The sequence below is a fragment of the Bos taurus genome, chromosome 13, assembly GCF_002263795.3.
Source record: "Bos taurus isolate L1 Dominette 01449 registration number 42190680 breed Hereford chromosome 13, ARS-UCD2.0, whole genome shotgun sequence".
NCBI lineage: Eukaryota > Metazoa > Chordata > Mammalia > Artiodactyla > Bovidae > Bos > Bos taurus.
This window is the reverse complement of record NC_037340.1, coordinates 20,630,624-20,644,142: the sequence shown is the minus strand read 5'-3', so window position 1 is coordinate 20,644,142 and position 13,519 is coordinate 20,630,624.

Genomic DNA, 13,519 nt, shown 5'->3' with positions numbered 1-13,519 from the left:
CTATGTAATTTTAATTGGCAATAATTGTTCAATAATTTCATAAGGCAATATAAAGGTGAGATTTCCAAGAGGCAAAGTGACAGAGAATATTCATTTTAGAAAGACATACCATTCTATTTTTTTTTAAATATTGAGAAGCTACTTTACACTAGACATTGGGGGTGGGGGTTAGGAAGATAGGAGAGACACAATGGAAAAAAAAAAAGACAATGTGCCTAACTTAAAAGAAATTACAACTTGGAAAGGTGATATGAGACATTTATAAAAAAATGTACTCACACTGATACTAATTTTGGCTTAAAAGTGGTAGGTTATACTTTATATTTAAAAAGCAGCATTCTCAAAATACAAGAAAGTTAGATGATAGATGGAGTGGAATATAAACTGTTTTAAAATATATAATTGAATCCTGAGCCTAAAAAACTCAAAGAAAATTCCCAAGAGTTGGAAGGGAAATAGGAAAAAGGAACTAGCATTAACTCAGAGTTTATTACTGAAAGATGGTACTAAAGAATATTTTAAGGAAAATTTCAGATGAGTTCAAAATAATGACTGAAAGAAGGTATAAGATGCATGAAGAAGGCATGAGAAAGCACTTGCTGTATTACAGATTGAAGTGACCCATAACCCTAATTTTTAAAGATGAACTGCAAAAGAGATACTGATGTATAGAACAGTCTTATGGACTCTGTGGGAGAGGGAGAGGGTGGGAAGATTTGGGAGAATGACATTGAAACATGTAAAATATCATGTAAGAAACGAGTTGCCAGTCCAGGTTCGATGCACGATACTGGATGCTTAGGGCTAGTGCACTGGGACGACCCAGAGGGATGGTATGGGGAGGGAGGAGGGTTCAGGATGGGGAACACATGTATACCTGTGGCGGATTCATTTTGATATTTGGCAAAACTAATACAATTATGTAAAGTTTAAAAATAAAATTAAAAAAAAAAAAAGATGAACTGAGAAAGGTCATAAAAAGATTTAGATTTATATAGCATAGGGAAATACAGTTGCTATCACTGCAGAAAGCCAGAGGAAGAATATGCTAGGAAATAAATTCCTGACACCTTCAATAAGGATTCTCATAGGTTATGATCATCCAAATAAGAACTCGGTGAAAAATTAACTGGCAAATCATAAACAAGTCTATATAACTCGGGGCCATCACAAATAATCAAATAAACAAAGCTACAATTACATACCCAAAGTGTCATACACTGGTATTATGTAATAGTGAATAAAAATTATTTATCAAAGATTTTAAAAGATTAAAATTTTAAAACAAGCACAAGGAAAGAGACTAAACATGATTTTATAAAAGTGCCCAGGAAAAATATAATCATTGAGAATGAAAATAAAGTAAATGGTAGAAGCAGGAAGAAAAAAGAAATGAATAAAGAATTTAGTGAATTGAAGATAGACATTTTTTAAAATATACAAAATGCACCATAGAGATGTATGCAAATATTTTAAAGTATAGTTTAACAGCCTGGAACATAGAATTATAGAATCCAACATATGACTAAATGAAACTTACAAGAGAGATTAAAAAAAGAAATATAGACAGGCAATATTTAAAGTAAAAATTTTCCAGAAAAGGTGGTCATGAACTAGTAACCCTTTTGATTCCTCCAATTGTCTACAACCTCCTCTAGAAGACAGAAGCAGAGGGGATGCTTCCTAACTTATTCTATGAAGACATACATGTGTGCTCAGTTGCTCAGTTGTGTCCCATTCTTTGTGACCCCGTGAACTGTAGCCCATGTGACTCCTCTGTCCTTGGAACTTTCCAGGCAAGAATACTGGAATAGGTTGCTGTTTCTTACTCTAGTTCTATGAGGACAGCATTACCCTATTACCAGACAAAAGACAAAAGAAGAAAAGTTACAAACCAATCTTTCATGAACACAGATGTAAAAATCCCCAACAAACTGAAGGCAAATCAAATCCAGTATAAAAATAAATGTGTGTGCATGCAAGCTAAGTCACTTTCGTCATGTCCGAACTATATGCCACTCTATACATTACCAAGCGGAATTTATTCCAGATGTGTAAAATTGGTTCAACATTCAAAATCAATTAAGGTAATCCATCACATCAACTGTCTATAAATAAGAAAAGTTATGATTATATCAACTGATGCAAAAAAAGTATTGGACACAATCCAACATTAATTATAATTTTAAAAAACTCTCAGAAAACCAGGAATATAAAAAAAATTATCTTCTTGATGAACATCTACCGACACCCCACAGCTAATATCATACTTAACGGTGAGAAAGTAGGTGTTTTCTCCCTAAGATCAGAAATAAGGCAAGGATGTCCTCTTTTCCTGTTCAATATCATACTGAAAGACCTACATAATGCAGCAAGGAAACACACACACACACACAAATGATATACTGATTGGGAAAGAAGAAATAAAACTGTTCAATTTTTTATGACAATTTTACATGTAAAAAGAAATTTTTTTAACCACAAATTTAAAAAAAATCCTGAAACTAACAAGTGATTACAGAAAGGTTACAGGATCCAAGGTTAATATATAAGGTAAAACACTTTCCTATATACCTGTAATGGACAATTAGGCTTTGAAATTAAAAACACAGAACTATTTTTATTAGTATCCAAGAAATGTATAAATATAAATCTAAAAACATATGCATAAGAGTAATATACAGAAGTATAAAGTTTTGATTTTAAAAAATCAAAGAAAATTTGAATAAATGGAGAAACATCCCATGTTTATGGATAAGATGACAATGTTAACAGCTCTTCCCAACTTCATGTATGACCTCAACACAATCCAAATAAAAATTCCACTAAGTTATTTTATGAATATTCACAAAATGAGTCTAAAGTTCACATGAAAAGGCAAAGACTCAGAAAAATCAATCCTGAAGAACAACATTTTGAAGACTTCACAACAGTGTGAATATACCACCTAATTTCAAAAGTTAGTATAAAGCTTTAGTAATCAAAACAACATGGCACTGGTTAAAGAAGAGTTAAATTAATCAATGGAACAGAATGGAGAACCCAGAAACAGATCCACACAAATACAGCAAGTTGGCTTCTGACAAAGGAGCAGGGGCAATTCAGAGAAAGAATAACCTTTCCAACAACTGGACATCTACCCGGGAAAAATACCCTGATGTTGGGCAGAATTGGGGACAGGAGGAGAAGGGGACGACAGAGGATGAGATGGATGGATGGCATCACCGACTTGATGAACTTGAGTTTGAGTGAAGTCTGGGAGTTGGTGATAGACAGGGAAGTCTGGCATGCTGCAATTCATGGGGTCGCAAAGAGTCGGACACGACTGAGCTACTGAACAGAACTGAAAGATATTAACATATAAACACAGACTTTAGAGCTTTAACTTTCATTAATTCAAAGTCGATCATAAACCAAACCGTAAAAAGTTTAACTACAAAGTGCAGAAAATAACATAGGGGAAAATTGAGGGGACCTTGGGCTTGGCAATGATTTTTTACATATAATAACCAAAGCACTATATATAAAAAAGAATAAATGGTTAAGTTTGATTTTATTAAAATTAAAAATGTCTCTCTGAAAGACTGAGTGAAAAGATTAGCCATAGACTGAGAGAAAATCTTTTTCAGTACATTATCTGATAAAGGTCTTGGGTTTAAAATAAGAGAGAACTGTGAAATATCAACAATGAAAAAAAAATCTAATTCAAAATTGGACAAGAAGAAAAAAAAAAAAACTGATTAGAGACTTCAATCCAAAACCTGAAACCGTAAAATTCCTAGAAGAAAGCAGAGGGTGTAAGCTTCTGGACGTTCATCTCAGCAATGTTTGTTTGTTTTGAATTTGACGTCAAAAACAAAGGCTGCAAAAGCAGAACTAAACAAGTGGGGCTAGATCAAACCTCAAAGCTTCTGCAAAGCAAAGGAAACCATCAACACAATGAAAAGACAATCTACGGAAATGGGAGAAAATATTTGTAAGTCAGATAAAAGGCAAATATCTAAAATATGTTTAAAAAATTCACACAACTTAATATCAAAAATAATAATAATGATTCAATTTTAAAATGGGAAGAACCAAATAAACATTTTGGTATGACCAAAATGTTCATGAAAAAGTGTTTAACATCAATAATCATCTGGAAAATGCAAAGCCAAATCACAATGATGTATTACCTCATACCTGTTAGAATGGCTGTCTTCAAGAGACAGGAGAAAATAAGTGTTGATGAAGATGTGGAGAAAAGGGAACTCATGCTCACTGTTGCTGGGAATGCAAATTGTATAGCTACTTTAGAAAGCATTTATGTGGTTTTTTCAGAAAATTAAAAATACAAATACCACATGATCCAGTAATCCCACTTCTGGGTATGTAGCCAAAGGGAATGAAAATGGGATATTGAAGACGTATCATGCTCCCATATCCACTGCAACATTATTCACAACCATCAAGTTACAGAAGTAACCTAAGTGTCTGTCAGCAGATGAATAATGGATAAAGAAGCGGTACATGTACACATGGAGTGTTATTCAGCCCTGAGAAAGAAGAAAATAGTGCCAGTTGGGACAACGTGGATAGACCTTGAGGACATTATGCTTAATGAGCCAGACAAAGACAAATGGTATATATCACTTGTATGTGGAAAAGGCTGAAGTCATAGAAATGGAGAATCCAGTAGTGATTACAAGGGACTGGGGATGGGGGAAAATGAGGAGAAGCTGGTCAAAGCTTATAAACGTCTACTCAGAAGATGAATAAATTCTGGGGATATGACGCATGGCATGGTAATTATGGTCATTATCATTACATGACATAACAGAGGTGTTTGCTAATGTGATGGCAGTCATCACATTTCAATATTTAAGCGCATCAAATCAACATGTTGTATACCTTAAACTTACACAATGTTATACATCAATAATATTTCCATAAATCTGGGGGAAATTTTAATGTGGGAAATATGAATAGATACCTCACCTAAAGAAGATATGCAGGTGGCAATAAGCATATGAAAGGATAATCAACATAACACGTGTCCAGGGCACTGTGAGTTAAAACAATGATATGATATTACACATCTATTAAAATGGCTAAAATTCAAAAAGGGAGAAAGCCTCATCCCCTGTTGATGGGAATGCAAACTGGTACAATCACTTCGGAAGACAGCCGGTAATTTCTTGCAGAACTAACCATATTCTACCTTATGACCCTGTAATCACACTTCTATTTAACCAAATTATTTGAAAACTGTGTTCACACAGCTTACTTATAACACTTTATAAAATCACCAAAAGCTAGAAATTATCAAGATGTCCTGCAATATCTGAATTATTAAACAAATTGCAGACTATCTATACAATGGAATAATATGTAGTGATAAGAAATAAGCTATGAAAAGAAGGGAAATTAAATACTTAAAGAAGTAAGTCTGAAAGCTATACATGATTTGATTCCAACTATGTCCCATAACTTCATGGGAAATAGATGGGGAAACAGTGGAAACAGTGTCAGAGTTTATTTTTGGGGGCTCCAAAATCACTACAGATGGTGACTGCAGCCATGAAATTAAAAGACGCTTACTCCTTGGAAGGAAAGTTATGACCAACCTAGATAGCATATTCAAAAGCAGAGACATTACTTTGCCAACTAAGGTCTGTCTAGTCAAGGATAGGTTTTTCCTGTGGTTATGGATGGATGTGACAGTTGGACTGTGAAGAAGGCTGAGCACCGAAGAATTGATGCTTTTGAACTGTGGTGTTGGAGAAGACTCTTGAGAGTCCCTTGGACTGCAAAGAGATCCAACCAGTCCATTCTAAAGGAGATCAGCCCTGGGTGTTCTTTGGAAGGAATGATGCTAAAGCTGAAACTCCAGTACTTTGGCCACCTCATGTGAAGAGTTGACTCATTGGAAAAGACTCTGATGCTGGGAGGGATTGGGGGCAGGAGGAGAAGGGGACGACAGAGGATGATATGGCTGGATGGCATCACTGACTCGATGGACATGAGTCTGAGTGAACTCTTGGAATTGGTGATGGACAGGGAGGCCTGGCGTGCTGTGATTCATGGGATCGCAAAGAGTCGGACGTGGCTGAGCGACTGAACTGAACTGATATGACATTTTGGAAAAGGTAAAACTATAGAGATAGTGAAAAGACAAGGGGTTGCTCCTGCTTGCAACTCAACATCAATCAAAAAAAGTTAAATATGCTCCCCCCAAGCCAATCAGTAACATGACTCACTTTTTATTAGCTGGTCCACCTCCAGCTTCCCAATGGCAACAACATCCATTAAGTCCCACCTAAAGCTCTCCCTTTTCCTCGTTATGAAACTTCCCCACTTCTCTGCCTGCCTTTGAATCTGTGCAAGTCATGGCACTGACCCTTGCTATACCAAGCTTGGAATAAAAAGCCTCTGTGTGTTCTCTTTTGGGCGGTCTTCGTTTATTTTCACATCGGCAAGAACGTTAACACCCCTTCCCCTGACACCCTTTCCCCACTGCCTTCACTCTAGCTGTTCTGCCCATTCTGGGCGAAGGGATGCATCAACTCAGAATTGCAGAGATGAAAGCACATCAGATGTGTTTAAAGTACAGACACTCAGTGTGTCCAGCAGTTTACAGTGATTCTAGCAGCTGGCCGCTCTTTTCATTAACACCATAGCACTGCCAGCTTGGAGAGGGGACAGCCAACTTGAGTAGGGGACACAGCCAGTACACCTGTCGAGAGTGGCTCATGGCCAATCCACAGTTACACGCACAACATGGATCCCCCACACATCCCATGACCCCAAGGTGGAGGGCAGAGGTCAACAGCAGGCCAACCCCCTCCCCGATCCATGATGCTATTACACTAAGTTCTGAGGATTCAGGGCACTCTTCAGAGCAAGAATCCCCAGGGGCTTCCACATGGAGTTTTTTCCTAATTGGAGGATAACTGCTTTACAATAATGTCGGTTTCTGCTATACATCAATGTGAATCAGTCATAGATAAACTTATGCCCCCTCCCTCTTGAACTTCTCTTCCACCTCCCATCCCAATCTACCCCTCTAGGTTGTCGCAGAGCACTGGTTTGTGTTTCCTGAATCATACAGCAAATTCTCGCTGGCTATCTATTTTACGTATGGTAATGTATATGTTTCCATGAGGTTTTTTTGCCCAGCCAGTGTCCTGAGCTTAAAATAGCAGGCCTGCCCTGGGTGGACATTTAAACATCTCTGGAGCTTTGCCGCTGTAACTATTTGGCACCTGTCTCCTGCCCAGCCATGCCCACCCTCACTCTTCCACTGATGAGCTCTCACTTTGAGCCCTCAACTGCTTCTAAGGACCTGCAGGGCACCAATAAGCACTTAGCAGTAACCATCCAACTCTGTAACCTTTGAAAGCTTTGGTTTCCCCCAGTCTTTCAAATACCTCAGTGGTTGTATCCTTGAGGGCACTGATTTCCCAGGTCACTACTGGTGAAATCAGTAGCAGGTGGGCTATCACCAAGTAAGTGTCAGGGATTATTTTGCTCCACAAACCACTCAGAGTGGTGTCCATTTCACCTGCAAGGTCACAAGTACGCCAGTTCCCAAACCTCATCTCACCAGCTTTCCTCTTACACTACTTTTGCCAAGCAAATCTAAGAGCAGATCCCAAAACGAAAGACAAAACACTGATTAAGTGGGGGTGGTGGGAGGGTCCTCATGATGAGTAAAGGGCTGACAGCTGGAAGAGCAGGAAGATAACCTTCTAACAACCTTGGACAGAAGAGGGAAGGGGGCTTGGATTGCAAGAAGCTGTGACTATAGCAAGAAAACTTTCTAGAAAGCAATCCTTCATTGTATAAACATTATCATCAAGCCAGTGACAACACCTTAGAGAAAGAGCTTTGTGTTAGAGCAGGCTCTTTTTTCCCTCCAAATAAACATACGATTTTTGCCTTTAAGACTTGAGAACGTTATGGTGAAAACTTAGGTCCTATGGGACTTGCACATATAGTGTGATGATCAGATTCCCAGCGGAGCAACAGCCATCCGGAGACCCTGGAGTAATCAAAACTGTATGACCTCTCAAACTGTGGAGTTCTATTGCTTTCCCCCTCAGTGGGATGGGTGTTTGTTATTATGGGTTTCTGCCATAAAATAAATACAGTATAGAGAGCCAACTGTGCAGACATGAAGAGAGTGTAGAAGAGCTCAGATTTTCCACATGTTAGAGTTTCTATGAGCGCAAGGGTAAACTTTTTCCCAAAGTCTTAGCAGCAGGTAGAGGCAGGTGGTGATCTCAACCCACCAGCAACCTCAAGTCTTCAAAATCCATCCTACTGAGAAGTGACTGTGAGAGATTCTGGTTCTCAGGTCAGGCTCCCAGAGTGCAGCCAAGTTCACTGAAATAAGATGCTGCAGCAGCCAGGCTGTCTGCCATAGCCCTCAGGCCCTGCCGGACTCCTCTTTCATTGAATTTAATATTGATTTTGATTTTAAGAAATAAGATAAAATATTGATTTCAAATTTAAGGGAAAGGGCATATTATGAAATGAATCTCTCTGGCAAAGCCTTGCAAGGTGGTGTTCTCCCTTACCATGGTAAGCAATAAATTCAGCTTTGTCTTATCAAAAGCCTCTGCTGTAATGTCGGGGGAGCCAACCAGCTAGAGAAGAGTGTCACCAAATGCTGAGCCACCAGGGAAGCCTGTTAAGAATTACAAAGGGAAGGAATTAGAAACTAATAATTTGGAAGATTCAAGTAGCAAGGGATACACAGCTTGGCAACATCATAACAATGGTGGACACTCTGATGTTAAGGCAACCAGTGCAGGAAATACATAATTATAAGTGAAGAAAAACAAATTCATTGGGTGTTCATGTGTGTCTGTGTTTAGGAAAAAATAAATAGAATGTGGGCCATATTATGTTATCTACCAAGTGACCAAAAACTCATCTCTCCACATGACATAGAGAAGACTTGGCATTGTAGACTTAAAGAGAGAAGCCACACAGACAAATCAGACACGGAATATGCCAAACGTTGTGATTAAATCTTAGTGATTCACAGTTCTCTGACATTTGCTTTTGTGCTTCACCTTTGTCCTTTGTTCTTTGGCAAGAGTGCAGAGGCGAGGGAGGGAGGGAGGAAGCCCCAGGACAGGCTGCTTGATATTATTACAAAACACGGAAGAGTGCTCCAAAAGCCTGAAAGAGCAGGAAGATGACCAAGTGAATAATAGAGAATGATTTTTTGTCCCCTTTCTTTGCTCTTCAATGGTAAACAAAGACATCTGCATTTCTCACTCTATTCACCAATCTATTCTCTCTTGAACTACTTTTGCTTCAGCTTTCTAAAGGGCTGGATGTGTTCAGAGTCCTTAGAATTATGCTTGAATCAAATCCAGTCCGAGACTATATGATGCATATGGTATGGGTTTGGAGTGAGAAAGCATGAGTCAGAGACACTTGTTGGAACACACTGAAAGGTACTTTTAAGGCAGATGATTAACAAAAGCAATCCGGACTAAGAGAAATTAGAAAGATTCATGAAGTAAGGCAAAGAAAAGAATCAATCAATAAGAATGTGGAATAGTATATAGAAGGCAAGATAACTATAATTGTTAGAAGGTGAGGGACACAGGATGAGATGGTTGGATGGCATCACCGACGCAATAGACACAAGTTTGAGAAAACTCCAGGAGATAGTGAAGGATAGGGAAGCCTGGCACGTTGCAGTCCATGGGTCAGACACACTGGTCAGCCATGACTAGTCAGACACATCTTAGCAACTGAACAGCAACAAAGTAAGCAGAAAGTAAAATTAGGAAAGGAAAAATAATACTATTACCATGAAGTGTGGGTATGTTGTAGAAACAGAGAAATTACTTATGAAACAATCCAAAGATACATAGTAAGTATAATTTAATGTGATAGAGCATCCAATAAGAAATAAGACTAGAATATGATTGTTGTGGACAATTCTGGAATCTAATAAAAAGATATATTTTTGTCAAGGCTATGTTTGTAGTACTTAGAAGAAAATGTGAGTGTTATTCATTGCTCACTGCCATTCTTTGGAGAATTGTGTAGTAGTGATGGAAACTAAAGCACCAGGGGGTGGAATAGCAAAACTATGATAAGAAAGCCAAAAAGTGGGGGAAAAGGAGAGAATTTACTCACTTGATCTCACCTCCCAGTGGCGTAGGGATGGTTGCATAGGCAAGGAGGTCACCAGGCGGCATTAACAGAAAACTTCTTGCCATGTCTTAGTCCATTTGGACATCTGTAATAAAATACCACAGACTGCATGACTTATAAACAATAGAATTTTATTCCTCATAGTTCTAGAGACTGGGAAGCCCCAGATGCAAGTATCAGTTTTTAGGACTCGTTTCCTGGTTCATAGACAACAGTCATCTTCTCCATGTCCTCACATGAAGGAAGGGATGAGAAAGCACTCTGAAGTCTCTTTTATAAGGGCATGGATTTCATTCACTTTGACCTAATCAAGCTGCAAACCTTGGGGATTTGATTTCAACATAGGAATTTTCAGAGGACACCAACAGTGCATGACATGCAGGAGGCAGAAAACAGAAGGTGCAGGCTGAGGAGCTGAAATGAAATGTATGAGGATCTGAAGTGGCATCAGGAAAAGTTGATGCAAACAATACTGAAAGCCAAGATACAGGATGAAAGCACCAAGGTTGTGAAAGGAGAAACTGAATGTTAGGCCACTCCAGTGTTCCGAGGTCAGAAAGATAAGGAGCAAAAGTGGCAGAGAGGCTACAGATGGGAAGGTAGGATGAAAGCCAGGACAGTGAGACATTCCAGAAATGAAATTAAAGAAGGAATTCAGGAGGAGACAGATCGTCTGTGTCAAATGCAGCTGAGAGATCAACTGAGAGTAGAACGATGATACAGCAACCCTGTGAAGCTTATTGGTGACTTTGTTGGGGGCAGCAGACAAGGGCCTACTTGGAGTTCAAGACTGAAAACGGGGAGAGGAATTTGGAGAAGTGATTACAGATAACTCTTTCCAAGAGTTTTATCTCAAGGCGGATAAAAGTGGGAGTGAAAAAAAGTGAAAAGTGAAAGTGAAGTGGCTCAGTCCTGTCCAACTCTTTGTGATCCATGGGATTCTCCAGGCAAGAATACTGGAGTGGGTTGCCATTTCCTTCTCCAGGGGATCTTCCTGACCCAGGGATTGAACTCAGGCCTCCTGCATTGCGGGCAGATGCTTTAACCTCTGAGCCACCAGGGAAGCCCCTATAAGTGAAGTGAAGTCGCTCAGTCGTGTCCGACTCTTCACGATCCCATGGACTGTAGTCTACCAGGCTTCTCTGTCCATGGCATTTTCCAGGCAAGAGTACTGGAGTGGGTTACCATTTCATTCTCCAGGGTATCTTCCTGACCCAGGAATCGAACCCAGGTATCCTGCATTGCAGGCAGACGCTTTACCCTCTGAGTCACCAGGGAAGCTCATAAAAGTGGGAGAATGACAAAAAGACGTGAGATAAAAGGAGCTTCACTTTTTAAGAACAGGGAAATGGAAACTTGTTTGTGTGCGTAGGAGACTAACACAGAAGAAAGGGACTGGTTAACAATGCAAAAGAGGAGAAAACTGCTACCGGAATAGCACTGAGTAAAGGGGATATACACTAGCATCTTGGGGGAGGAGCTGCGGGGACTGTGGATCCATTGTCCACTGGAGATGGGGCAGAGTAAATATTAAGAAGGCAGGTAGTTAACCATGGTGGAGCAGAAGGTAGTTCCCTCTGCTGCTGCTGCTAAGTCGCTTCAGTCGTGTCCGACTCTGTGCAACCCCATAGATGGCAGCCCACTAGGCTCTTCTGTCCCCTCTGGATTACTTCCATTTTCTTAGAGACCTGGAAAACAAAGTCATGAGCTGAGAATGCATGCATGCAGGAGAGAAGATAGTGGAGGCTCAAGGAAAAAGGAGATGTATAAAATAATCCTATAGGAGAGAAGAGGAAATGAAACGCACCAGGGACTAGTATATGATAAGGATAGCATTCAGAGCCAATGGAAGGGATGATGTGGGGATTATTCGCCAGACTCTGGAGTGAGAGAGGTTGAATAAGAACCCAGCCTCCACCAGCTTCCACCTATGTTATCTGGGCAAGTTAGCTAACCTCTCTCTCTAACCCTCCCTTTCCTGCTCCATAAATTAGTGTGCTAAGTTACTTCAGTCATGTCCGACTCTCTATGACCCCATGGACTGTAGCCCACCAGGCTCCTCTGTCCATGGAATTCTCCAGGCAAGAATACTGGAGTGGGTTGCCAATTAGAGATAATAATAATATTGATATTTTCTCACAGAAAAGAGGATTCGCTGATTAGATGGATGGATGGAGAGACAGACAGACAGAGAGATAGACGGGTAGAGACAGGCAGCATAAAAATGTGCCTGAAACAAAGTTTTATAGGAAAGCTGTTATCTATCCTGATGTTGATGACCATGGATTTAAATTCAAGATAAATACCCAAAACCAATAGTTATCAAATTCACTTAACTCCCTCTTCTTTCACCATAAAATACAGTAAGTTACCAAGTCTTGTCAATCCTGTTTTGTGTGTGTGTGTGTTTTTAATTTTTGGCTACACCATGGGGTTTGTGGGATCTTAGTTCCCCCACCAGGGATCAAACTGTCAACCTTGGTGGTGAAAGCACAGAGTCCTCACTACAGGACTGCCAGGGAATTCAAGTCTTGTTAATTTAAAAAAGGAAACTTTAAGGTATAATGTTGCATCATATAAAATTACTGATGTTCAATTGCTGATTTTCTACAAATACATATATATAGTTCAACTTACTATGTTCCCTAACTTGTGACAGACCAACTTTAGATAAGGGGCCCAAACCCTAACAGACTGTAAAATTTTTGTCCTGCTTTATTGAAAAAAATGAAAGTGAAAATGATAGTCACTCAGTGGTGTCTGACTCTTTGTGACTCTATGGATTGTAACCGGCCAGGCTTCTCTGTCCATGGAATTCTCCAGGCAAAAATACTGGAGTGGGTAGACATTCCCTTCTCCAGGGATCTTCCCGACCAAGGGACTGAACACAGGTCTCCTGCATTGCAGGCAGATTCTTTACTGTCTGAACCACCAGGGAAGTTTACTGGAAAGTTCCTTCAAATGCCAGAATACATCTGCCTTTCCATATCTTTTTCTGTATCTATTCCTATCCTATTCTAGAACTTCAGGACACACTCATACACACACACATGCATGTACATCCCTTTTAAAGACTTTCTTTTTAAAACAATCACTGGCAAAAGATATTTTTCTAAATTGAAGAAAAAGGCATCTAAGACAGTCAGGAAATAAATGAGTGATGAACACTCAGCAATTGAAAGCAAAGTGATGGATCCACTGAGTAGAGAAAGATCAATTGAGCCCTGGAGGGAGGAAAGGATGCTTTAGCAGGACCCACCCGTGCATTTCACCTGAAACAGATTTCCCAGAAAAATATCATGAAGATGAAAGATAAGGCAAAACCCTAAGAGGCAAACACCCTGAAAACAATAAC